Raw genomic sequence first — 475 nt, 5'->3', positions numbered from 1 at the left:
GGGGGAGGGGAGGGAGGAGAGAGATTCGAGGAGGAAAAATGAAATGATGCTGCCGTGGCAGTGCCCATCTGGCTTTGCAGCCGGAGCTGGGCTGAAAGTTGCCCAGCTGCTGCGAGGATGTGGGGTCGGCTCTCTGGGGGCGGATGGTGGCCCTGGGTTTGGTCCTCCCAGAGCCCCAAACTCCAGCACGACCAGTTTGGACCTGTCTCAGTGGTGCTGCTGGTACCCAGGAGATGGCAGCAAACCCTTGCACCGAAACCAAGCCCTGGGGACAAAAATCAGGGATGGTGGGACCTTCCACCCCTCTGGCTCCAGCATGGTTCTGGCTCCTGTGTCTACAAACCCAGCTCCCAGGCCCACAGCTACCGACCAGAAGCAGAGCAGGAACGGGCAATAGGACAACTGACAGCCCAGCAGGGCGAACGGCCGCGGGGACTGTGGCCATCGGCACGGGGACAACCCCAAACGTGGCTTC

At 61.9% G+C, this 475-nt stretch overlaps 1 protein-coding gene across 1 annotated transcript in view; it reads right to left on the bottom strand.

Moving 5' to 3' along the window:
• Nucleotides 1-475, bottom strand: part of LOC104512123 (protein lin-28 homolog A-like) — a gene marked incomplete at its 5' end in the record, with an annotated part of 1,560 nt that overhangs the window by 290 nt on the left and 795 nt on the right. The gene's annotated exons all lie outside the window — the stretch shown is intronic.

Source organism: Eurypyga helias, unplaced genomic scaffold (assembly GCF_000690775.1).
Source record: "Eurypyga helias isolate BGI_N326 unplaced genomic scaffold, ASM69077v1 scaffold29607, whole genome shotgun sequence".
Lineage (NCBI taxonomy): Eukaryota > Metazoa > Chordata > Aves > Eurypygiformes > Eurypygidae > Eurypyga > Eurypyga helias.
This window is presented reverse-complemented; position numbering and strand designations above follow the sequence as displayed.